The sequence below is a fragment of the Ictidomys tridecemlineatus genome, chromosome 5 (assembly GCF_052094955.1).
Source record: "Ictidomys tridecemlineatus isolate mIctTri1 chromosome 5, mIctTri1.hap1, whole genome shotgun sequence".
Lineage (NCBI taxonomy): Eukaryota > Metazoa > Chordata > Mammalia > Rodentia > Sciuridae > Ictidomys > Ictidomys tridecemlineatus.
Window position 1 is genome coordinate 87150656 of NC_135481.1, and position 27729 is coordinate 87178384.

General features: G+C 30.2%; 1 protein-coding gene across 6 annotated transcripts in view; it reads left to right on the plus strand.

The window, feature by feature from the left end:
* The window catches only part of Nova1 (NOVA alternative splicing regulator 1), a 134967-nt gene that overhangs the window by 32570 nt on the left and 74668 nt on the right, over positions 1 to 27729 (plus strand). The window contains exon 1 of one of the 6 annotated variants that reach the window (XM_021724678.3): positions 12323 to 12421. The exons of the other annotated variants lie outside the window; for them this stretch is intronic. The gene's annotated coding sequence lies outside the window, so the exon portion shown is untranslated. Of the gene's footprint in view, positions 1 to 12322; positions 12422 to 27729 lie in introns of those variants that run through there. 6 annotated transcript variants of the gene reach the window in all.

Here is a 27729-nt window from a genome sequence, read left to right on the forward strand (position 1 = left end):
TTGAATTCAAGAACTCACTTCTAGAACCTGAAATCTTGATACTATTTTCTTTTGTCAAATGAACCAGAAGTCTACAATACTTCTCTTACATTGATATATTTTAAAATCCTCTTTAAATTAGGCAGGTCACTGGATTTTATTTTAAGTAAATTAGTTGAAAAACTATCAGCCTGTGTGTACGCTGTATGTGCGCTCATGTACACACGTGGAAATTAACAGTGAAGAATAATTTTTTTAATAAAACAACACTTTCTACTATTAATTATCACTTAACACCATCCTTCTAAGTAATTAAAAAAAAGGATTGTCATTTGACAAAACTAGGACCCAGTGTTCTAACACACTGGAAAAAATTTAATAAAATCAGAGAACTAATAAGTTTTTAGTTGATCTTTTGTGATTTTTTTCCCATTTGTTTAATGATTTTGGAGTTGTGATATATTTGTTTTTGAAATTTTAAACTTATAAATAACTAAAACTTTTATTTCTTGAGCAAATATTTTGGCCAAATACTTGAAATTTAAAATGAACTTAGTTATACTTAGTGTATCCAGTTATATTATGTTCAACACTGTTTAATAATTTTTTTAATAATAATCTGACTTCTATTTTTTGTAAGCTTTCTGTTCCTCTCTTTCTTTAGTATAGACAGAAATATGTTGCCTTCCTGCTGAGGATATAATTTCTGAATCCAGGCAATACACTGTCAGCACAGTGAAGTAGGAAATTATTCTCCTGTGTCAGCTGCTATGTTAAAAGAATAAAGGTTTAGGGTAGGGTGCGGTTCTATTATCTCTATTCACAAATCTCATATGATATGCAAATAGATTTTAAAATCAAGAGATTTTAAAGTATTTGATGACAAAAGATACTTTCCTGCTCATAATTCTCTATTCCCTCTAAAAATTTGGAATATATTCTAAAGGTCATGCTTTTTTTTTTTTTTTTTATCCTGTTTCAGTGTCAGTAGCCCTACAACTTACTCAACTTATTTAAATAAAAGAACATTTAGAAATCATGTTCTTTAAAGCACTGGGCATAGTGGCATATTGAAGTTAACATAACATAGATATGGTAATAGTAATAGCAGTATCTAATGTTATTGAGAACTTATATAACACCATGCTTTTGATATTTTAACTGAATATTAATTTACATAATAAATGTATGAGAAAAAGATGGCACAAAAAAGTCTGAGCATGTATGTGTGTGTATATTCTGTATACCATTCTACATGTAAATATGTGTGTATTTTTTATGTCTGGTATGTATATATGTGTTTTAGATAGCTTTTTCATTGCTGTGACCAAAATACCCTACAAGAATCACTTGGAGGTAGAACAGTTTATTTTGGCTTATTGTGTCAGAAGTTTCAGTTCATAGGCAGCAAATTCTATTGCGCTGGGCCCTAGATGAGACAGAACATCATTAGGAAGAGCAAGGCGAAAGGAAGCTGCTCAACTCCTGATGGGTCAGGAATCGGAGAGGAGGGTAAGAAGGGGTCACAGGGAAGATGAATCCTTTCAGGACATGCTTCCAGTGATGCATCTTTTCTAGTCACACTCCACCTACCTACCATGCCCACCGAGTTTATTCAAACTAGAATGAACTGATTGGGTTACAGTTCATAATGCAATATTTTACCTCTGAGTATACTTGCATTAACAGGAGCTTTGAGGGGTTAGCTCTTATGCAAACCATAACGATATGTGTATTGTTATAAGTAGAGATGGAATTTACTAATAGTCTGTGCTCAAAGTTTGTCCTTATATCTACTATATTATGCAAATATAATTTTATATAAAATCTGATATTTTCTGGTCTAGTTAACTGGTAAGAGTTATCAAATATTAAAATTAGATAAAGTATAAAATTTAGGCAATTTTCTCCATTCATCTAATTTTTCTATGTATTGACAAAAACCTATTTTTTCTAAAACAATTTGTTTTGTAGTTGTATATGGACAGAATGCCTTTATTTTTATGTGGTGCTAAGTATTGAACCCAGTGCCTCACACATGCTAGGCAAGCACTCTGCCACTGAGCCACAGCCCCAGTTGCTGGAATTTTATCTCCAAAAGCTTCAGAAAGTTATGGGATTCCATTTTGCTTGATAATCTCTTCTCTGTCTTTATGTGGCAGAAGCAGAAGGTAAATCCATATTTCTTTATTCAAAAAAGGCTTCATTTTACTAAACTAACACAATGTTTTCAATATTTTATTTCCACACTTTGTGGTAGATTAAACTGTAATATTTATTCTTTTTCATTTAAGAAAAGTAGCGTTTAAGGACATATATTATTAAATATGACAAATTATGTTTTAAGGAGTTTTGAGACATTTGTGTTCATTTTATCCTTAAGTAGGGAGATGGCATTAAAGTCATAGTAAAATGCATATTTATATTTAGGTTTCTAAGATTTGTGTATGTATGATGTGTCTTGAATATCACTAATAGATATTGGGATTTGGAAATGTCAATAGCAAATTTGTCTACCTCTTATAGAAATGACATGAAAAATTTTACATATTTTGTATTTTTAAAAATACTAGTTTGATGAAATTCACAGAGTTATAGTAACCAGTGGAGAATTTAATAAACGAGGAGGGTATTATTCTTAATTTCCACATTTGTTGGATCATTACCTGTCTCATTATGCTCTTTAATATAGCTACCAGTATATTTCATATTTTGCTGCTTTGATGGCCATTTCTCCATTCAGGAAAATGTATTATAATTATAAAAGCAATTGAGGAATAGAGAAGAACATTAAGTATGATAACGATTGCATAGTGAGTAAATCTACACACTTTAGAGAAATAATCACTTTTTTATTTTAAAGGATAGAAAACTTTCCTTCCCTTGATGAAAATTCATCTCATAATTAATTTAAAACTCTCTTCTCTCCTAAGCTTTCTATTGTATCAAAGTGAGATGCATAATGTTTAGGCAAGGAAGAAAAAATTATCCTTGAATTATTTTTGCCAGAGATTTTTCTATTTAATTTTGCTCAAGAAATATTACCTAGTCTTATCCTAATATCACGAGGCAGGCTAGAGAATTTTAGAAATGATTAAAGTTTGTATAGTGTGAATATTTAAGAAAATATATAACCTCAGACTTTCGATATTGCTATATCCATGTTGTTATCTGGATTTCTGAAATGAAAATAGCATTTTGTTAAACTTAACCTTTCTTCAAATTTTCCTGTTTAGAGCTTATGATTTTACTGAGTATTATCTCAGAGATTGCATTTATAAACATATAGCTTGATATGCACTGTCATTCTAGAAACTGGAAATGTTACTAGAATGAGACAAAAACATGTTTGGGTGATTGTATGTTTAGAATTTATTTCTTATTTTGAATATATGAAATACTTATTGTGCTCTTTTATTCATTTTTGAACTGCAAGTGATCTTAAAAATAGGCTTCAAATAAAAAATTTTATTCAAATAAAAAATACCTTTGTAATACAGTGTGACTGGAAAAATGAGGATAAAAATTTCTACTTTCATAAGCTCATTTGCATACCATCCATTAAATATACTAATGTTATTTGTTTTTCTACTTGCATTACATTCCACTTACCATATTTTAAAATTAGATATATCTTTTCTCTAATTTCCTTTCATGACTTTTGTTGGAAGACTAATAATATCACCATTGGTACTTAGACTTTTTTGGTTTGTTCCTATTTCCATGTAATTACTCTTTACTTATTGATATTCTTAATAGACAACAACTTTCAAAATGAATAGACATTTTAATAGTAGTTTTAGACTTACAGAAAAATAGTAGAAAGTCCAAGGAGTTACCATATATTTCTTCTTGTCCTAGTTTCCCTTTCCCCTACTACACTGTTTTCTCTATTATAAACAACTTGCATTAGTGTGGTACAGGTGTTATAAATGATGAGCTAACATTGTGATGTTATTAAGTGAAATCCATAACTTACATTAAGAGCTACACTTTTTAATTGTACATTTATGAGCTTTTACAAATATATAATGACAAGTATCCCAATGACAGTATCCTACAGAAAAGTTCTACTGCTCTAAAATCTCATTTCCCTTTCAGTGCATCCCTGGTAAATACAAATTATTTACTAATTTGGATAGTCTTTTTCAGAACATTTTATACTTGGAATCATTCTATGTTGCTTTTTTAGATTGATGTTCTTCATTTAAGTTTCCTCTCTGTCTTTTGGAGACGTTAGCTCATTTCTTTTATCTCGAAATAATATTCCATTGTATGGATGTGGGCCATACTTTGTTTAACCATCCACCAATTGAGGAACTTCTTTATTTCCAATATTGGGCAATTATGAATAAAGCTGCTATAAACATTTATATGAAGGTTTTAATGTAGACATAAAATTTCAACTCATTTTTGTAAATACTAAGCAATGTGATTGCTGTATCCTGTGATAAGAGTATGTTTGTAAGAAACTGCCAGACTGTTTTCCAAAATTGCCTTACTCTTTTGCATTTCCTACAGCAATGAATAAGCATTTCTCCTGTTGCTGTATATCCTAGTAATGTTTAGTATTGTTGGATTTTTGGATTATATTATATCCTGAGGAACATCTCATTGTTGTTTTGATTGTAGTTTCTTAATGAGCTATTGCTATGGATTGAATTATTTTCATCCAAAATTCAGATATCTATGTTTTAACACTCAGTACTTCAGTATGTGATCTTATTTGGAGATAGGATCTTTACAAAGGTAATAAAGTAAAATTGAGGTCCTTATAGTGAGTTTAACCATTGTACTGGTACTTTATGAAAGCTGAAATTTGTCCATAAAGATACACATGCATGGAATTGGGGTTGTGGCTCAGCAGTAGAGTACTCTAGCACATTGTGAGACCCTGGGTTCGATCCTCAGCACCACATAAAAATAAGCAAATAAAATAAAGGTGTGTGTCCAACTACAACTATAAAAAAAGGTTCATATGCAGAGAGAATGCTATGAGGACATGAAGATGGCCATTTGCAGGACATGGGAGGAATAGAGGAACTCTAGATAGGGCAGAGGGATGGGAGGGGAAGGGAGAGGGCAGGGTGTTAGCAAGGATAGTGGAATGTGATGGACATCATTATCCAAAGTACATGTATGAAGACATGAATTGATGTGAACATACTTTATATACAACCAGAGATATGAAAAATTGTGCTGTATATGTGTAGTAAAAAGTATAATGCATTCTGCTGTCATTTATTTTTTTAAAAAAAATGAATTGAAAAATTAAAAAAGAAAGCCATGGAACAGATCCTGTCCTCTCCTCACAGTTGTGAAAAGGAATCAATTAGGCCAACACTTCCACATCCAATTTCTTGTCTTTTGTTTCCAGAACTGATAGAAAACATCTCTGTAGTACAGTGTTATGCAGGTCTATGGAATTAATATACATATGACGTTGAGTATCTTTTCATCTGCTTGTTTGCCTTCATTTTATCTTTTTGGTTATGTGTTTGTTCAGATCTTTTACTCATATTTTAATGTAGTTGTATAATTTTCTGAGCTTTTTCATTATTTTGGGTACTAGTTTATTATTATTTTTTTTAATCAGATACCTGTTTTGCAAATATTTTCTATTTGTGGCTTTTATTTTCTTGGTTGTGTTGTCCACAGGGTGAAAGATTCCAGCTGATCAATTATTTCCTTACATATGAATATGCATTTGACATTGTAGCTAGAAGCATCATTGTTAACCCCCAAATCGCCTTAATTTACTTTTGTTATCTTTCTTGAAATTGAGTAGTTTTGTCTTTGATGAATTTTGAGTTAATTTATTATGCAAGTTTATGATCTCTATTAGGATTTAATTTTTGCATGTGCTTGTCCAGTTGTTCCAGCAAAATTTGTTGAAAAAAATCAATGATTTTTCCATTGAATTGCCTTTGTTTCTTTGCAAAAGATCAATTGACTGTATTTACCTGGGCTTATTTCTGGGATCTTTTTCTTTCCATTCCATTGATCAGTTTGTCTGTTTTTTTTTTTTTCACTTGTACTATAATGGTTTGTATTAACCACTTTATAGAAGTCTTAAAGTTGTTCTCTTCCTTAGGTATTATTTTGGTTCTTCAAGTTTTTTGTCTTTTCATATAAACTTTAGAATCAGTTTGTTAGTATCTGCAAAATAACTTGTTGGGATTTTGATTTGGCTTCTATTTAGTCTGTAGATAAAGGTGGGAAGAACTGACAATTTAACGACTATGTTTCTTCTATCTATATTGGATAGGTCTTTACTTATGTGCATCTTAATATTTCTTTCATCAGAGTTTATGGTTATCCTCATGTAGATCCATGAACATATTTTGTTAGTGTAATACCAGATTACTTCGAATTTTTCTTATTGAAGCAACCACATTTTATACATTTACAAACAATTGTAAAATAAGTCTTACAAATTGTCCCAGTGTTTATGCAATTACAAATTACCATTGCAGATTATTGATTTTTGATGTGATAACTCTTTTTCAATTAAATATTCTTGAGGCAAGAAGAGTTATTTCATCACACAAATTGATTCTTATCAAGTCATATTGATTGATGTTAGCTTATAGTGAATTAATTTGTAACTTGGGATGAATTAAGTTTGTATGCTTTTCTTTACATTTTTCAATATACTTGTAATTGAAAATATTTCTTTCTATAGCCTATGAGAAAGTAGACTTAAAAAGGTATAATATAGAACTTTATTTTGTATTTTTGACTCACATTACTTTCTCTTCATCATGTTGCACTTTTCAGAAGGAATGACTGATAAAATATGTATTGAATATACATGTCATAACTTAGGATGATGAGTAATTGTAAAATGAATGGGAAGATTACATGAACAGACATAAACATCAATGGAATATGAGTTTCTATTCTCTGAACATGTAACATTTAAATATATAAGGTCATGCATAATTTAGACAGGCAAAAAGCTGATTTCCTCTTAAGAAAAAAGAAATGCCTGAATTTTTAGAGAATGTACCTTTAAATATTAAGTGCAATATGCTTGAAAATGTATGAAAAGTGGAAGACACTGTTATTAAGCTATGAAACTGGAATATACTCTTAAATTGTGTTTTCAGTGAGTCCAACATGAATAAAAAAAACAAAAAAAGTTTTTTATTCTTTCCTTTTTTAGAGCCTTTCTGATCTGCAAGCTTCTAGATAAGGCATCTTATTTAGGGGATTTTACTTTTTAGTTTATATAAAGCCTACTATTCTCTACAGATGCACAAAATATTTGTATTTATGTTATTTTAATTTTTAGTATTTGCAATAAGACAATATTTACAGATTTTAAGAATATTTTATATACAGAAGAAAAAATCTAAGAAATCCCTTATAAATTTCATAGTCAAGTAGCTGCTGATTATTACTAAGAATAAAAAAGCAATATAATAAATGTATTCAACCTGATATTCATAGAATAAGTTTAAAAGATAAATAATTAAAATCACTAGTTTATTGGTGTTAACTATTTCAGAATATAGTATAAATCAAGGTAGAAAATTAAGTATAAGGGCTATATTTGTTTTATTTTTCTCTAATATGACCTTTGTTTATAATTGGTCAAATCACTTGTTTTTTGTTTCTTTATCTCTCTCAAGATATCATAGCTTTTGTGGAATTTTAGAAGGTCAGTTTAATCTATTTTGAATTTAAAATTATAGTAAATTTAAAATTTAATTTTTCCCTGTTTACTTAATGCCATTTGAACTTTTCTAGGAGATTGAAGTATAGAACTAGGTTAAAGTGTGGTCATTCACTCTGCTCACTCTAGTGAATAGAGTGATCTGCTCTTTTAGTCATATTTCTGTTTCTTCTGTATTTGATGTCAGAGGTAGAAAGGGAAAAAGATCTCTTAAGTGACACCTTTGTTGTCCGCCCCCCCCCCTTTTTTTTTTTGTTGTCTCTCTTGCCCAGCCTCATACTGACTTGCTTTCTGTGTGGATGAGAAACACATGCTAGCTCTCTAATCGGACATATATGTATAATATTTTGGGAAGGTGACAGTATTTTTAGAATGTTCTGCCATCCAATTTTGGATTGTCCTTTTCTACTCTTTCTCAGTTTCTCCTTCTCCAGTATAACCATAGCCTCTGACTACAAAGGTCCTTATTTACTGGAGATTCAAGTTCAGTTACTTGTGTAGTAAAACACTTTTTTTTTTGTTCATTTGTTTTTTTGTTATTGCAGGTAATGGTTCCAGTTCTCTCTAGCCTGTTTTTTAACTCTAGATCTTTCTTGCTCTCTTCACAGAGAGAGGTACAGGGAAAGGAAATAGGTATGGAATTATAAGCAAGTCTAACACATACCCAGAAATCCAATTGATAGCAGTCTTCCCTTCTTTTTAGTCTTTTAAACCAACTCTCATTTGGCTTGCACACTTGTCATTATCACTATTCATGTAGATTTACTTCATGTAGGTCAGTGAAGCAAACTCAGGTGATGGTAGATTGACTGCCTTAAGATGGAGCCAGAAAACAGTAGTTCTCAGGTAAAGAAGAACTGAAGAAGAGAAAGATGTATAGGTTATAGAATGATAGTGGCTCTTACTTATTTAAGGCTGTCTTCTAATTGTGAAAGGCTTGACTTATGTCTCATTGTTCTTAGACTTGGGTTCTAATTGCTTGTCCGTGAGCAGTGGGAAAAGTCCCGTCTGATATTCTATTATGTGAATTGTATTAATCTTTCTAGTAGTTCCAGACTTACCTCTGATAATTCTATTTCCACTCCTGCAAGTGATGTGATCTTTTTAAAAGATTAAACATGTTATTTTATTCCCTCAGTCAAAATACAGCAGTGGCTTTTTGTAATAATTTTAAAAAATCAAGATCCTTATTATGACACAGAAATTCCTGCATGATTTGACTACAAGTTTTGATTGCATGTGCCTATCTCAGGGCTTTGTTTTTACTCTTCAGTTTGTCTACAGTAATCTTAACCCATTTATTACATTTAATTCTTCAAATAAATGCTGCTTCCTCTAGGTTCTTTGAGTATCCTGTTAAAATAACGTTTTTATCATTCTGTTCCCATGACTTACTTTATTTTTGGTTTATATACTAATTTCCATAATGAATATTATATATTTAATAGTTTAGTATTCATTTCTTCTATTACATATAATTTTCAAGAAGGCAGATCATGAACTCCTGTGTTTAGTGCTTTACCTAGTCCCTAAAATGGTACCTGACCCATAGGAGACTGTCAGTTTCTTTGCTATTAAATGAATGAATGAATGAATGGATGCTAATTTCTAGAGTCAAACCTTAGGAAATAACTTTGACTTACATGACTTTTACTATTACAGGGTTTTACATAGTATTATATATTTTTTCATCAAGTTCTTTTATTATTCCCAAATGTATGTTCCCATAATCATTACCTCAGTGAATGTCTATATTTCTAATTCATATTCGATGTTACTGTTAGAACTTTTAATAAAATAATTATCTAAATGCCATTCTTTGGAGGAAAGCATCTGGATATTCCTTGGCACATTTGGACCTGTGATGATTATTCTTTTTCTCATAGGTCCCTGCTGTCCCACTCCCATTCTTTTCATTGCAGTATTCTGAATACTAAATTATGTTTCTCTCTTCCTTCAATGCCTTTACTTAAAACCTATTTCCTTTTTTCCTACTGCTATTTTTGGTGTGTGAATACATGAAATGTAACTCCTATCATAAAAAAGACTCTAGAATAAAGATTCTTTATATTTGAAATAGTTGGGAAACAATGTTATATTTGCTTTGGGTGCTGTTATTTCAGAGAGTATCTTTATTTCTCACTGAGTATCCTTAAGATATGGTACCAGTTCACTTACCATTTTTATGAGTATTTAAAAATAACCAGAGTCTTCATGATAACCATACACACTGTTTTGTAATACCATTTTTAGGCATTCTGAATGTGTTTAAAAAGGTGAGGCTGATCTCCTTGGTGTTAGCTCAAGGATTTTTTTTTAAGAATGTATATCTATGAATTATTGGATGTACATGTATGAATTATTTTTATTATCTTTTATCTACAGAAAACTAAAAGGATGAGGGAAAATGATATATAAATGTGAAAGTATTAATTGTATTATCATTGGAAAAGATGTGGTTCCTTTCAAAAGTCCCCTTCTGATTCTCAAATTTAGAGCTGGGCGCAGTGGTGCACACCTGAAATCCCAGCTGCTAGGGAGGCCTAAGCAGGATATCAAGGTCAAAGACAGCCTCAACAAAAGTGAGGCACTAAGCAACTCAGTGAGATCGTGTCTCTAAATAAAATACAAAATAGGGCTTGGGATGTGGCTCAATGGTCGAGTGCCCCTGAGTTCAATCCCCAGCACCCCTCCCAAAAATTCTTAAAATTTAGAATTTTTGTTTGAATGTCAATATGAATAAAAGACTAATAAAGGAAATAATTGTTTTATATAAGCAATTTTAGTTAAATGTTTTCCACATTTGACTCTCTAGTTAGTGCAGTAAAAAAAGAGACCAATGTGGCTTTTTGGAAATGCATACTATTAGAATATGTGGCAGAATTCCACAACTTGTATTTGACATTTTTGTATCTGAAATAATGTGGAACTTAGTTGGCTTGTGATATTTTTTTAGAAGACACAGCTAAACAAAAATAAAATCATGGAATTATATAGTAGTAAACAATTATTATTTGGTTGAGATAGCTCTTCTGAACAACTACTACTATCAATGATAAATAGATCTGGTATTGTACTTTGTGCCTTATAGGAGTTTTTTTCATTTAGTCATTGAAACACCCCTGATCATTTTTTATTTCACATGAGAAGTAACAGCTGCTGCACATTTAATTTTAAAAGATTACATCTGCTTTATTCAGTTGATTTTATTGAACATCATTTATGAGTAGTTTCTTTTTGGGAGGTGGTCACAGAGCCTTTTGAGAAACCTCATAAAAGCCTGTGGCTCATTTGCCCTAGAAAAATGTATGTGTGAACTCATGTACTACATCTTGATTTTAGTATGAAAGTTTTGCAGAATCCCTGTATTCCATAAACTCTTTATGTGTATCCTAGAGTGGAATCCCTGGTCTAAGTCTTTTTTAATAATAAGGATACTGGAAAACGTTTTTTTCTTTCTTCCTTTATCACCTTTGTTATTTAAAGGAAATGATATCTATTCATAAAGAATTTAAGAAAGCTGAACAGAAAATGTTAGGTTATCTTTAACTGTATTGATATATGCCAAAGTAAATTCTGTTATGTAGCAAGTGAGATTCAGAAAAGATTGACTGTGGAGACACACACATTTAGCAGTCAGGTTTGTTGAATTTGTCACAAACACTCATAGTCTGTTTTAGAAAGAAAATGTGTGAATATTTTGAAATAAACAGTTACCTCCTCAGAGTAGTATGAACAGTAGCCTTGCCTAGAGATGAGCATTTAGAAGGATAGTCCTTTCAACCTAGTGATTCATGGTGTCTTAGAGAGCTTTGTCCAATTTGATCTGATTCCATGAAAGATAAATCATGTAGAAAATGTGCTATGGTAGTTAAACTACTATGTGGTAATAATTTTCTGTATCAATGAACTAAAATTTTCTTATTCTTAATTAACTGTTTATATCGGCTAAGAATAAATACTGTCTAGATTTTAATTCAGTTTGACTTTGGAGAAGAAAAGTTGTCCTTTCATATGAGATCACTTTTAAAACTCTTATTACATGAAAAATAATTTAGCTAGTTATTGATGACCAGTTATTTCATAAAATTGGTTTTACAATATAAAATCAGAATTTCACAATGTTTTTTCTTATATTTCTTTTTAGGTATTTTCATGTTGTTTGTGCTTCAATTTCAGTATCTCATCTATTTTGGACTGTTTTGCCCCCCTGAATTGTCATTTCAAATAAAAGCATTTAAAGTAGTTGGATAGAGTGAAAAACCTTACTGTATGTACTTGTTTAGTTTTAGGTAAATTACTATAGAAATCATGTTATAAATTACTATAAAATGTTGAGGTTTTATTTTTTTAAACATATTTTAATGCTTGGTTTATAATTATGTTGTGAATTGAACTGTATTTCTCCCTTTCTTGAAGTCATTAACATTCAGTTTTTAAATGAATGATAACCATCTGTGTAGGTCTCTTGTGATTGGATGATGTATTCTCTTACTGTGGCACAATTTTCAGACAGCCACTTTTGTTCTGAAATATTTTCATTTTCTATAGTACTTTTCATCCCTGTATATATGTACAGGAATCACTTCACCCACCACCGAATTGCAGCCACTTCTGAGGTGGAACGCAGCAACTGTTTAACAGCGCACTTTCCCCTAGGTGCTGACATCTGCAGAAGAAATTGTACATGGTCCTGTACAGAAGGTATTTCTCCACTGTGCCATCTGCAGAGTGAAACTGACTAGGAGTACTACATAGACTGTAAGTTTCTTGTGTACCTGCCCTAGACTGGAAAACTCAATAAGAGAGAATAACAAATAACTGGGAAACATCATTTCAAAATGTATAGAGGTCAGTTAAACTGTTTTCCCTGGCTCTAAATTTTATTTTGATGTCAACTAATTTTTGATTGGTGACAAATAGAATAACAGATGCACCTCTCCTTGGAAATTATTTTATTTTGAAAGAAAGTGAAGCTAAAATACTTTTATAAAGTCATCACTTTTGATGAAACTTAAAAGAAATTGTTTTTACATATTTTCAAATAATCACATTAATCTTATATTTTAGAGCTGTTTTCTCAAAATAGCAAATCAACTTGTAATTCAACTGGAACATATTAATCAACTTTGTTTGCAGTGTTTTATGTCTTAGGTTTAATGCTTTCTTTAAAAAAGTTTTTTTCTTTAAAAAAGTTTTGTAATAGCTAGTTTATGATGAACCTAGTTTTGATTCCTTTATTTAGAAACTGATTTTTTTAACATACTGAAACAAAGCATAAGAGAAGAGAAACAGTGAATAAATGAACTTCCACTTATGTATTTTAGTCTATGTCTCCCATTTATTTAATGAGTTTTTTTCCTTTTGTAAAAGCAATTTGATAAAAGTACTTTCTTTAGTAGTAGTCTGGCATGTTTATGCCTTTTGGGATGATAAAATAACATTAGAAACTTCTGTGTCTCCTGTTACAGAATGAAATTGATTCTATTTTATCACTTTAGGGTTTTTTTAGTCAGTGGTATTATTTGTTTTTATTTACTTATTTATTTTTTGCTGTATTTATAGACATTTTTATGTGAAAAAAAATCAGGGTTTCTTGATTTTCACCGAGTCGTTAATTGTGTGAAAGTAATGTCATTTGGTTTAGGTAACTTTAAATTTTATGTTGAAAGTTAAGACATTTGTGCACACATCTATGTCTATAGATTCTTTCTAGTGAAAGCAAGTAAAATTTTACTTCAAACTATAGTTTGTCTACTTGTAAAATAAAGTGGGTGGAAGAAATTATTTTCTAAAGACCCTTTCTTTGTGTGTTTTCTCTTTAACTTTGGGAGCATTCTTGTATTCAGAATTGTACCTGACATTATGTAACCAAGATTTTTTTAGTACAGTTGGCTTTGTTCTGGAGTATTATTTTTGTTAATTAATGTTGCAATATCGTCAAAAGGGAGGTCAGATTTCCTCTGAACACTTTCAACTATCTCTGATTTTATAATGAAGATATTCAGACTGTTTCAAAATATAATTTTTTTGAGAATGAGGAAATACAATTCTTATCTTAGTGTGGTTTGCAATACAGAGCATCAAGAGAAATAGAAGAAAAATAAGAAAATTTGTATTCAGAGTAGAGATATTAACAAAAACTCAAATTTTTAATGAGACTCCTTATTGCATGGACTTAATACTTCATTTAATTGTCAAAGCACAAATGAAGTGAACACTAATATTTTAATAATATAGAGTAGATATAATATATTTTTGTAACTCTAACAAGAGGCTATTTTTATGAACATAGGAAATATTTGAGGTGCTATTACTGGTTCCTTTGCATTTTCTACAGTGTAATTGTGTTTCTTAATCTCATTCATTTTATTGATGGAAATAATCTTAATCATTTGAAGAAACAGATGATATGTTTTAAATACTATTTTAAGTTTTAGTGAAAAGGCAGGGCTTACAAGCTCTATATTTTTATAAATTATATAGGATATTAAATGTTATATTTTATATTTGTGGGTAGTATAATTTGACAACTAATTAGATTGAATATTAAGCCACATGAATCTAATATATTAATATAACTGGTGTATGATATTTGGAAAAGGGAATTAGGTGGAAACTTTTTATTGAATACACATCTGTATTGTTTGAATTTAATGAAAATGCACTGCTTATGTAATCAAAAATAAATCTAGTGTTTTAGATAATTGTATATTATATATTTGAACCATTTGTGTATTTAAAGATTATTCTCATTACATATAATAAGTACCCAATATCTCTACTTGATTCTTTTGAAAGGGAGGACCCTCCTCTTAATCTGAAGGGCTAGAATTGTGGTTATGATCATTACTTACTTAATATTCAACTTAATAGTTTTGAAACTCAGAAATAAATGCTAGATTAAAAGTAATTAAATCTTGATGAGATCCTTATTCCTTATATTTTCCATTATAATTTTCAGTTTTAATAGTAAAAATGAAGCATATGCATAAATAATATGAATTTTAAAATATTTAGTAATGTGTATTTCTATCATTAATGTTCTGGCAACATATGGCTTTCAAGTGGAAGCTTTAAAAAGAAAGCAGAGGATTATGCAAGGAAATAAGAAGGTATAAGGCAGTGAGCTTTTTGGTGTGGATTTTATTTTTTGTGTACTTTAAAATTTTTAAATAATTTAAATTACATAAAATCCATACCAAAAGTAACATTCTTAAATAGAGTTTCAGTCAATAACTTTATATTTTCAGGTACTTTGTTAGGTTTATAAAATCCTCTAAAATCTAGATGCCCTTCAATACACGAATGGATAAAAAAAATGTGGCATTTATACACAATGGAGTATTACTCAGCATTAAAAAATGACAAAATCATAGAATTTGGAGGGAAATGGATAGCATTAGAGCAGATTATGCTAAGTGAAGCCAGCCAATTCCTAAAAAAACAAATGATTTTTGATATAAGGAGAGTAACTAAAAACAGAGTAGGGACGAAGAGCATGAGAAGATTAACATTAAACAGGGATGAGAGGTGGGAGGGAAAGGGAGAGAGAAGGGAAATTGCATGGAAATGGAAGGAGACCCTCAGGGTTATACAAAATTACATACAAGAGGAAGTGAGAGGAAAAAGAAAAATAATACAAGGGGGAGAAATGAATTACAGTAGAGGGGTAGAGAGAGAAGAGGGGAGGGGAGGGGAAGGAAGGGGAGGGGGGATAGTAGAGGATAGGAAAGGCAGCAGAATACAACAGACATGAGTATGTCAATATGTAAATCAATGGAAGTGTAACTGATGTGATTCTGCAATCTGTATACGGGGTAAAAATGGGAGTTCAAAACCAACTTGAATCAAAGTGTGAAATATGATATATCAAGAATTATGTAATGTTTTGAACAACCAACAATAAAAATAAGTAAATAAATAAATAAATAATTTAAAAAAATCTTTCAAATTAAGAACATAGTTTTATACCCAACCCAAACAGATATTAAAAAATATTTTCATCAGTTTTTTGAACAAATTATTGTGATATGATATTGAGATTAAACATCTCATTAAATCTGCAAATTTTTAAATCAATAATAGATAAATGATTTTGCAATAATATATTACATGGGCAGTTATTTTTATACTAAAATGGTTAATATTTTAAACACTTTATTTAATAAACCTTTAGTATTTCACTTTTTACCACAGAAAATATAATTTATATTCATTGGATAATACATAGAATTTTAATTTTTTAGAAATAAATGTGAAATTTTTTGTTTTCTGTTTTTGTCCCTTATAATCTTAGGCAAATAAAAGGAGCAAAATTCTACTCATATCAGTCTTGTAAACTCTTAATTTACATATCAAATAATTTCTGCTTATATTTATGAATTTTGCACTTTTCAACATAAATTGAATTAGTTGAAAAGTGTAAATATATAGGTTTGCACAAGAACTATTGATGTCATAAACCTCATAATCTTTAATATAGTTTTAAGCATTTATTGCATTAAAAATTTCCTTAAACACCGAAATTACTGTGTGTCTTGTGGATAAATGTGTGTGTGTATATATATATGTGTGTATCATCTTTCTAATGTATTTTCTGTAGTGTAGTCTGGAATCCTGATTGCCATTTGTGGCTATTTATTCAAGTGTAAATTGCTTAACAACTTCAAGGTTTAAAAAGAAAAAAAAACTGTTAATTGAGAATTTTTACACCTACCTCACAGGGTTGTTGTGAGGAAAAAACAATAAAACATATCTGAAAGAGTGCTTGGCATACACTAGATGTGCAATATATGAAGAAATGAATGTTTCCAAGACCTGTTAGTGGCCCTTTTTTACAGGACAAACTCCAAATGCCCTGTCCTGGCATGTGGTCTGGTCCTTCCTATATCTTCAGTTTTATTCTTTCCTTTCAAACTGCTTATATTGGTTAATTTTTACTGAAGTCTTGCTAGTTCGTAAATATATCATACTTTTTTGGACTTTTGTCTGCCTTTATCTTTAAACTATTTATAATTCCCTTTATCTGTAGACACCTATCCTTTAACTCAGCTTCATCCCTCAGGCCTCATTATAGATTTCTCCTTCACTGTAATGTTTTCAACCCCTTCTTTCTTCCCTAAGTATTTTGTTAGATGCACTTTCATGCGATCCTGTTTATTCCTATTCTAGCAATTACCACATGTAATGTACCTGCCTTGGTATTTGCCTTTTTACTTTATTAAATATAAACTGACAGAGGATGGAGTCTATTTTCTTTAATTTTGCCAATACTTAAAATTGTTTCTGCAACTCAGGAAGTAAGTGAATATTTTATAAGTAGATGTAAGTTCCCTGTAAGTAAATTCACAACATATATAGTTGTATGATATTATGCCTTTGTAAAAAGCAATTTTCATTCTTATGTATTGAAAAGAGAGGTTTCAGACCCTGTAATAATCATATCAAAATTGACTGTCTACAGTCTGTTTTGCCACCATTTACTACAATAGTTTTTTTCTTTTTAAGAAATGGACTGCTTAAGGCTATAAGCAAGTTGACTTATTTTTTCCTATCACTGTACCTGCAATTCCATTCTGAATATTATTAGGTTTTTTTTCTTGATAAAATACTGTTCAATTGACTTTATCTCTTCTCAGTTCTTGCCCTTGTTCTTCTGTTACATGTTTTTGCTCTTGCCTATATGTTATCTGTCTTCTCTTGTTCTTTCTTATTCCTTTTTTTTTTCTCACTCTCTGATATTTAAAAACAGACTTAATTTTTGGATAAAAAGGCCAATAAGTTAAAATCTGAAATTCTAACTCAAAATTTCTCCCCTACATATCCTCGCTCAAAGCAAGCTTAAAAGGCTGAATGGCAAAATGTATAGAACATGGCCAATTAGTATACTTCTCCATTAATTTTTTTACCTCATTTTTTTCTATCTCTTCACTATGCTACTTCTGGGTCTTCCAAAGTTTGAGAAATAGATGTAGGAAAGAGCTAATTGATAGTAAATGTATATTGGAAATCTAAATAGGTTATCCTCCTGATAGTCAGGATTTGTCAGACTCCTAATGTCTGGAAATGACATAGGTGTAATTAGTTGTTGTAATTTATAATGTGGTTGATACTATTTTTGTGTGTAGTTGATTCTGTTTTTTTTTTTTTTGGAATGCCCTCTTTTGTCTATGACTTTCTGGTCTACCTCTGACTTATTTTCTTCTGTAGTTACCTTGTTCTTTTTGCAGTCTTCTAAGTAAATTTATTTTAAATTGGCTTATGCACATGAGTGCACTCATGTGAACACACACACACACACACACATATTTTTAAATTTTTTTTAAGCAAAGATCTCACTGTGTTACCAAGACCAGTCTTGAACGCCAGGGCTCACGTGATTGTTCTGTCTTTGCATCCCAGGTAGTTGGGATTACACATGTGCATCACCATGCCTAGCTGAGGTGATACATTTATTTGAAAGTATTGGCCATTTCTAAAGCAATATAGATGAAGGCTATCTTTCTCTCTTGCTTCTGGAATTAATCTCTGTATCTCTCTTTCTATCTCTTTTCCTTTCTCCCTCTCCTTTTCTTTTTTCTTTACCCTAATCAGGTACCTGGATCTTGAGTGTCCTATATTCTAGGACCATTTATAGAGTGAATTGTTTTTCTGTTTCTTTTCTCAAATAATCTGTAAAATCTCTTTTCCATTATATGCTTATATTTTTTTCTGTGTTGGTGAACTGAATATTTCCTGAGAAATTTTGGGGCACAGTCTTATCAAGCTTAGCATATGTGATCTGTCACTTTAGTTTTACTACTTGAAACGTATTTATCTCAGCTTTGAGTCCTTAGCTGAAACTGAAACAACAGGAAAATTTCCATTGTAATATGCTTTATATCACCACTCCTCTGCATTTAAACCATAATGGGCTGGTTGATGTTCTATGGATGTTCATCTATTTCTGTAATTCCATGCCTTGTCCTATGCTGTGTCATCATTTGAAATGTCATTTTTAACTTTTTTTTTCTCCCTTGTGGAAAATCCTACTCAATCTTCAATGCCAAAGTTAGGTAGTCTAGTGGTCATGGCAGTTAAAATAAATTCTTCCCTCCACTGTGTTCTTATGAATACTTTAAATGTTATTATATTAACTTGTATGCATTTCTACCTGATCAGATTGTGATTATTTTTGAGATATTTGCTGACTTATTTATTGAGAAACCCTTTACTGCCTAGTTCTTGTCCCTGTTATGGGTTTAGTCCATTTTGTTGCCGATTAATCTCTTCAGAAAGCTGAGATTGAATTTTGTAAAATTACTGAGTAATTAATAATTTGGTATACTTGTTTATTTCATTCTTTGTTCCAAAAAAAATTTGGAGGAGTAAGAATTTGTTTATTTGTGCCTCTGTTACTTGTTTAACCCAATAGTATTGTTCTTTATTCCTTTTTAGGTAAGTCTACTTTAAGTTTTAATTCTGGTTTTGACTTAGTTGATTTTCTTGCATTTTCCTCAGAATTTCTTTATTTCTCTCTTTTTTATTATTTCAATTGATGTAGTCAACTATAACAGCTATGGGATTAAGTATTCTAAGTAACTTGCACAGAAGCAAAAACAAACATCACAATTATTTATCTACTGTGAGAGTTTTTCTTTTCTTCATTTTTAGGTTCTTCAGAGTTTTATACTTTATTCCTAGAGGTGGCCTGAAATTTTAAAAAGGGAAGCCATTGGTTACCAAGAGGGTTATTTATGAGACAACAGTATTATAATAGAAAACTAAAGTGAAATTATATTTGTGATTAAATGTTTCAGACAGACTTTATTTGTTGCTGTTTTGGATGATAAATAAAATTACCTTGGGCTGAGGGTGTAGCTCAGTGGTAGAGCACTTACCTAGCTCATGTTTGTGGGTCCGATTTTAGCACCCTGAAAAAATAGATAAAATAGAATTAAATTGCTTTGATTTGTAATGCAGGTCTAAATGTCTGCTGTTCCTCAACAGAATACCAAAATGAGTTTTAGCAACCTCAAACCAAATCAATTTGAGATTGCTAAAACTCAAATAGTGCCATAATTTAAAATTAATCACATATTATTCTAACTTGATGATTTATCTATGTTATTACCACAAAGAAAGTGCCTTAAATGAATTTTGAAGATATTTTCTTCATATACACTATATTATATATATATTCACACAAATGCACAAAAATTAGATAATGAAGAAAATGCAGTGGCATTAAAGTAGTGATAATTGAAAAATTTCCTATATGTTTAAAACTTCTTTTTCCAGATGAGTACCCGTAATATACCAAGCAGGGATAAAATCCTTTCTCCTCAAATTTGCATTGTTAAGGTTTGAAACAAAATAAATCTATATGCCAAAAAAAATCGCAGCAGTCTTTTTTATTTTTTTGTTCCTTTTTTCCATGTTGTTGGAAACATGTTTTGTTTTGTTTTTTAAAGAGAAATTTTTACCTTACTTTTTAATGTTCACCGATGACTGATAATATTTTCATATTTAATATATGATAATTTTATGCATTAGCACTTACTAATTTGAGACCCTGGTGATTGAATGATACATATGACAGGTCTCAGGATAATCTGAATTTCAAATAGTAGATCCCAAGAGTTACAACATATATAATTACTTTCGCATCATTGTATTTCATAAGCCAGTAAACTTTTGTGTTAGATTTTTTCATAACAGGAAACAAATTAAAATATGGCCTAGTGATTTTCAATTTTAATTACCAAGAAACACTTTGTTCCTGTGATTTTTTTCCTTCGCACAGACATTGCAGGAATTCAGAGGAATTTGCTTTATATAAAAATTCATTTTTAAAAATGTTTTGTGTAGAAATGAAAATTTTATATTAGGAAGGTCAGAATTCTGTTTTTCTGCATATATTAGGGAAATCAGAAGATAGGAAAATACATCTAATATGTATAGCCATCATTTATCAAATAAGAAAAGTAATGATGAAAAATATAATCCCCCAAAGTATACTACCTCATATATATTTCAGTTTTAACTATTTCAGTTTTTAACTCTGAGTTTGTTTTTTCTTCCTTTTTGATGGTTCATTCAGTTTTTCAGTTAAGATATTTTCTAGAACTTTTTAGTGGGTCAAGTAAAATTTTTAAAATTAAGTAAATGGTCAACTCTAAAATTCTTCAAAAAAATGAGTAGGTTTATGCTTAATCCTAGCTAATGTTCCTATGCAAAATGACCTTTCTCCTGTCACAGAGAAAAGTGGAAAATAATCTGGAATTAGTTATCATTTGATCTTTCTTTTCTAAGATTCTCTCTTAAACTCCAATTTCACATAGTCCCACTACTGTGCAATTCTGCTTATCTGAAACCAAACCATAATCAGTAGTTTTCCCACTCTTCTGTTTCCTGATAGACGTCATTCTTGCTTATGGCTTTACCTGGTAATTTGTAACTTATATTCACATATAAGCACAAACAAACAAACAAGCAAAAATCACCTTCCTGTTTCTTTGATTTAAATATCATCCCATTTATTTTTGGATCCCAATTAGTTTGCCTTTAGGATCAGTATGCATTATTCTGTTCCATTCTCTAGTTTATTATGTTATCACTAGAAGTGATAAATTCTTAAAACTGGATTAATATACATTACATCTTTCTTTTTAAATTTCTGCTCCTTTGTAGAAACTACATATTACTCATATTTGTGCTTTCCATGAATGATATTCTTATAAACTTTTTCTGAGTTTATTTAACTACCAGATTGCTGGTATTTAGGTCTTAAAAATATTAGATCACTAAAAATTCAAATCAGTGCCACACTTTAGAATTAATCACACATTATTCTAACTTGATGATTTATTAATGTTATTACCTCAAAGAAAGTATCTTAAATAATAATAATAATAATAATCCATTAAGAATATTTGGCTTGGTACTAATTATGTGAAAACAAATTTTACCAACTACATGCTGGTATATGCTGATTTGTAGGCTCTTGCTATAAATCTTTATTTTTGTTACCATTTTAAAAATAATTTTGGCAAAAGGCTTCTAATGGGTTAGGCCTCTTTCCATTAGTCTCTTTCTAGCTCTTTTAGAGATATACTACAAATAGAAAACAAGTTTCTTTTAAAATATTGCAAAAGGCTTATACCCAACTCTAGTCCCACTGTGGATCTAATTCATTAAGGATGCAATGACTTCCTAAGAAGAATAGCTCTGCTGGAGGCTCTTTTAGTACTTTCTGTGTTTGAACTTTATAATTTTTTTCCTTTTTCTGTCTCTTACTTTAGTGTTTAAAGATAATGACTGCTTTTTGAAACTTTTTATTATGAAAGTACTATCATTCAGATGAGATTGACTCTGAGTATGTGCTTATCCTTGATTTTAGAGCTTTAGTAGAATTCTTTGCATGTTTATTAGGTTGTATAGAAATAAGATGACATTTTAAATATATTTCTCTTAAAATATGTTTTGCTCTATAACTTCCCATATTTTGATTAATGTATAACTTGATTTTTACTCTGCTCTTTATTATATCTTTTACATTTATTATCATTTATGTATATACATATATGTTATGTGTACATATGAGGTCTTAATTTCATAAGTTAATTTTTGTATTCTAATCTTCCAATTTTTTTTAAAAAGATGACTTTTTCAGTCAGTTTAATATTTCTTTTTTTAAAAATGTTTATTTTTTAGTTGTAGTTGGACACAATACCTTTATTTCACTTATTTGTTTTTATGTGGTGCTGAGGCTCCAACTCAGGGTCTCTCATGTACAAGGCAAGCACTCTAATGCTGAGCCATGACCCCAGCCCTAATATTTCTTTATTTAAAAATAAAATTTGAAAACTACATTTTTCATCTTTTCCAGATTAGTTTTTACTTAATGTTCTTGTATGTTTCTTTCATATTTTTCTATTCACAGTTTATATAGAATTTAATAAAGTCACTATAACTTGCATTCTTATTTGTATAATGTTTTATTATCATCATTTATTTATTCATACATTAACTGTTTATTTAGTCTTACTATGTACCATGAATTGTCCTACATGCTTAGGGTACTGAAAGTCTCTGCTATCATGAAAGAGAAGAGGAACACAAACACATAACACTAGTAACCAGCAATTTTAGATAAGCATAAATACTTTCTAAGAAATAAGGAATGAGCTGGGCATAATCATATATGCCAGTAATCCCAGCAACTTGGGAAACTGAGGCAGGAGTATCACAAGTACAAGGCCAACCTCAACCACTGAGCTAGACCCTCAGCAAGTTAGCAAGACTCTGTCTAAAAATAAAAATAAAAAGGAATGGGATTGTAGCTTACTGGTAAAGTGTTCTTAGGTTCAGTCCCCAATATCTATCTCCCCCCAAAAAAGAAACAAGGTCATGGGATTAAATGAGTTGGGGGGTAGCTAGGATAGTAAGAGAAAACATCTTCAAAGAAGGGGCATTTTAGTTGATCTCTTAAAGATTTAAAAGAAAGTAGAAACATTTGACTTGAGTTCTAAAAGAGGAAGAAAATCACATTTCACATATCAGGAATAGTAAGGCAAATGTCTGGAACAGAAAGAGTTCAACATGTTCACAGAACAAAAAGAAATCCTGTGTGGACTGAGTATCTTTGGGAAAAGATTACGGCAGAAAATGAAGTCATTGATATAATGCAGGTGTGAGACCAAATGTCCTGTAGTAAGGAGTTAAAATTTTACTTTTAAAATGTGAAGACAATGCCAATCAATTAGTATTATTAGTAAACTGATTAGCACTGAAGAAATAACTCTACCTAATGTCTGGAAAAGGAACAAGGGAAAGGCATGAGGGCCAAATGCAATAATTATTAGGAACATAATTGCAGTAGTTCAGTGAGAAATTATGGTATTGGTGTAGGAATTTTAGTAGTAGAAGTGATGAGATATTATTTTGAAGGAGTACTGTTAGAATTTGTGAATGCATTAGAAATGAAATAATAAACAATATTAGATGTAGTAAATATTTTTGAAAATGTAATTAAATGGACATATACTTTTTTCCATTGGTGAAAATGTAACATTTTAAAAATTGTATATTTTTTTAAAATATTTTTTTAGTTGTTGATGGACCTTTATTTTATTAATTTACTCATATGTGCTGCTAAGAATTGAACCCAGTGCCTCACGCATGCTAGGCAAGTGGTCTACCACTGAGCCACAACCTCAGCCCACATCTCTATTTTTTATTTAGTTTTTCCTCATTTTTGCCACCACAGATCATATTAGTGTTTTGTTATTTTCTCATTTTAGTGCCACTGAATGTAAATAATGATTTGAAATGTACCTGTTATTTTCATTTGGTTATCCTTATTACTAGCTAGATTAATAATTTAATGTATTTATTGACTAAGTATGTTTCTTCATTGTGGTTTGTTTCTAGTCTTAATCATTTTGAAATTATGAGTGTTTTCCTTATTAATTTAAAAAGTCATATTAACTTTCTAAAATGGCCTGGAAACCCCAGGATGATTTGGCCTTGACACTTTGTAATTCCATTTTATGTTAATGTCTTCGTGACTTTTGTGCTATAGACGCTGGCTGCTTCTCAAGTAAGTGACCTTTGTCTTACCCCATGTTCCTTGTACTGATGCTCCATTTCTGGATCTCTTTTCCTCCAGATCTTCACTGATGACTGGGAGTGAAGTCTCATCTTTTCATATTTTAGTTCAGTGTTGCCTACTTACAGGAGCTATTCCCAAATTCCTAACATAACACCCTTTTCCCTCTCTCAGAATTTTACATTTTCACTTGTCAAATCAGTAAAGCTATTTTCTCATATGACTTTTTTTATTACTTTTAAAAGTAAAAAAAAAAAACTTTCATTTTGAGATTTTTTGTTTACTTGTATTCTACTCAAAATATTTCTGAATATAAAATTACAATTTATTTTCATGAATTAGAATAATTATGTGAAGATAAAAATAGCTGTCATAAATGTATTTTTTGTTTTCTTTCAATCTTATTACATTTATTTGAAAAATAGAGATCATACTACAGAGAGCATGTTATCTTTTTTCCACTTAATATTGGATCATGTGTATGTTTAGACAATTTAGATTCTTCCTTTTTCACAAACATGATTTTTATAATTTCTACAGAATATCCCATTTTATGCATTTGTTATCGAGTATCAGTTTCTTATTGTGTATTTGTTTTAGTCTTCTTATGATGATATAAATAAAGTTTATATTATTGTTTAAGGCTTTATATTCATTTATGATAGTTCCATTATGATAAATTCCTAAGTGTAAAATAGTGGTTTTGTTTGGTCATAGGAATATGTGAAGTATTTTAAGACATTTGAATATTCATTGCCCTTTACACTTCAGAAAATTTAAATCAGTACATTCTTAGTGCACAAGTGCATGTGCTTGTCATCAAATACTACAGTTTTTAATATTATGGGCTTTTAAAAAGTTGGCCCATGCCTCTCCATATGTTCTCAAATCCTAAATTAAATTTTATGAAAAAGTATTAGTGTTTTTTTTTCTTGGATAGAAAATTTAAATTTTTATATAGTCAAATTTATCATCTTTTTTTCCTTTTTTTCCTGTTTCATGTCTGTGGTTAAAATAACTTTCCTGGTATGGTACCATCTAATTCTGGAGGCCAGAATTCCAAAATCAGTCTCACTGTGCTGCCATCAAGGTATTGACAGAGCTAGTTCATTTTGGAGACCTCTCTTTCTTTGCCTTTTCTAGCTTCTGCGGACTACTTGCTTTTCTTGGCTCCTTGATCCCTTTTTTGAAGCACACTAAACTTCTCTTGCTTTTTTCCTCACATCTTCTACTTCTTCATTTGACCTTCTTGCCTCCTTCTTAAAGAGACCCTTTTAATTATGGTTAGGGTAGATTCAGATAATCCAGGGTAATCTCTCCATTTTAAAGTTCTTAGATTTGATCACATCTATCTATAAATCTCTTTTACAAAAAAGGTATTATTCACAGGTTCCAGGGACTAGTACATAGATATCATTTGAAGGGCTTTTATTCAACATACCATGTGTGGAAAATTAATGATTTTGCATTATTTTACTTCTGTTTTATTGAACAAATATTTATATTAACTCTGATTTTTGTTTTCTACCCAGTTAAAATTTTGTAAGTAATTATAATTTTTCTCCATTTTATGATAGTAACTTTATATTCTTATTTCTGTTTCATGTATATAATTTTTTTTGCTTAATATATTTTCTCTTCTTTCATTTATAATGCAAATACCCAAAATGTTTTGTTTACATTATATTTGTTATTTAGGATAGCCTTTTTTTTCCTAATAATAGTGAAGTAATTTTCTTATTGTTCATTAGCAGATCTCCTCTTTGACGTATTTTGGTTATGTTTATGCATTATTGCATTATCAATATTAACTTACACTTTCATTTTTGGAAAAAGCTGTATGTGATTATATTAGTTTTATAATATGCTGCTGGATCTCATTCATCAGTATTTGTTATTTTTAACTTTTATATGAAACTTATTTATGCATAATTGCATTTGGATGTGACTTTGTTTTCCTTTTAATATCAGAGTTAGGCTACTTAGTAATAAAATAAAGGCATTCTGTTTATATAAACTGGAATAGTTTGTATAATATGATAATTATCTCTGTTGAAATAGCACATAAGACAGACTGAACTCAAAGATTATTTGAATTATAATTATTTGACAGGATTTTTAGTATCTTGGTTGCTTAATAATTCTTAGAGTTAATTTTGGTAATTTATATAGTTGCCTGAGAGTTGATCATTTATTTTAGATTTTAAGGGAACATTTGTTGCATGCCTGCTATGTGTTAAGCATCATGCTAGGTACCATACTTGCAAAGGTAAAGAATATAGACTATTTAATCAGTGAGGTGTAAAAACAACTCAGTGAGATCCTGTCTCTAAATAAAATACAAAAAAATAGGGCTGGGGATGTGGCTCAGTGGTTGAGTGCCCCTGAGTTCAATTCCTGGTACTGAAAAAAAAAAAAGACTTTGTTTAATCGCAGGAAACATATACTAGTGAGAGGAAAGTTAATTTTCCTGTGATGGGGGGTGCACGAGACAGAAGAAATAGCAAAGAAGGAAATAATACCTAAGCAGAACTTCTGATAAGTATTTCATCATGACTACAGGCATCAGAAAATGGTTGAATACCTGAAGAATTAGGACAACCTCAAGCAAGATGGTTTAGGTTTTGGCAAGGAAGGAGTAATGAGTTGGAATTAAAAGATGTGGTATAGATTCTTCTTGAATTTATACCTCTTTCTATAGATAGTGATAGACTAGTCATTACATTTATTCTGGGTTTATCTTCACAGATTCATGTGTTTAAAATATGATGCCAATGGCAGAAGATTGGACTCTGTTGAAGGCAGTGGTAGTAGTTAATACTGGAAACAGGTTAACCATTTCATTATCGTAAAAGAAGCATAAATAATAAAAAAATAGAGTCACCAAAGATTTGCTTACTTGTTGCATGCTGGTGGTTAGCAAGAAGTCAAGATAATGTCCACCATCCTTGGGATTGAAAGAAACGTTTTCCATATTTTTATTTCAGACACTATAGTGTTAATTTCATTTGAAAGGCTCATATTTCAGTTAATATGAAAATTTGAAATTGGAAAATCACTGTCAGGATCTCATATATTTTTTTAGAAACCCAAAGCAACATATAGGTGATATACTCAGCCATTAGGAAAGAAGAAATAGACATCTAGTAAAGATTTTTTGAACCATATAGCAGGAAGGGAGATCTAAAAAATTCATAGGTTTTTAAGTAATTTGTAAATTAAATCTTTATCTGAAAAAATGAAATAAAGTGGAGATAGAATTTTGATAAATGTTTACAATTTGTTCAAAGTAGTTTTTCAGGAAATGTGTGCTAGAAACATAAAATATAAATATGAAAATGAAATATCCCCATCTCTGAATAGTTATAAAGACCTTCTAAAACATTTTTATGCAGTATTTGCCCACCTGTCTTACATGAGTAGACTAAGCCCATGTCATTACTACCACATTCAAGATATGATATATATCTATCAC